Raw genomic sequence first — 517 nt, forward strand, 5'->3', positions numbered from 1 at the left:
TATATATATATATATATATATATATATATATATATATATATATATATATATATATATATATATATATATATAATTTTATCTACAAGTAGTGGTAGTTACCACCATCTTCTTTGGCCTTCACGTGTCCCTGTTCCTAGCAGCGAGGCAACCGAGTGCGCTGGGTAGCGAACGTGGGCAGAATCCTCTAACCCGCTAGCAGCTTTAGGCAATTAGGCGGTAGAGAAAATAATATATTTTTTTGAATAATGAAATCCCTGGTTTATAGGTGGGATAGTACGGCCAAGTTTTCAACTGTTTCTTTTATTCTTGGCTGAATGGATAAGGACGTGGGCGTGACTCTATTGGTTGGCACCGGATAAGGAAGTATGGTTACCTTTTTTTAATCCAACAGTACATATTCTTAGAACTTGTAATCCACGTATATAGGTTAACAGTTGTAGCACTTGCATTCGTTGTATTTCATGCTAATATACATTCAAGTAGTTCTCCAGTTTTTCTTTAATAAATTAGAATATAT

This window comes from Triticum dicoccoides, chromosome 5A, assembly GCF_002162155.2.
Source record: "Triticum dicoccoides isolate Atlit2015 ecotype Zavitan chromosome 5A, WEW_v2.0, whole genome shotgun sequence".
Taxonomy (NCBI): Eukaryota; Viridiplantae; Streptophyta; class Magnoliopsida; order Poales; family Poaceae; genus Triticum; species Triticum dicoccoides.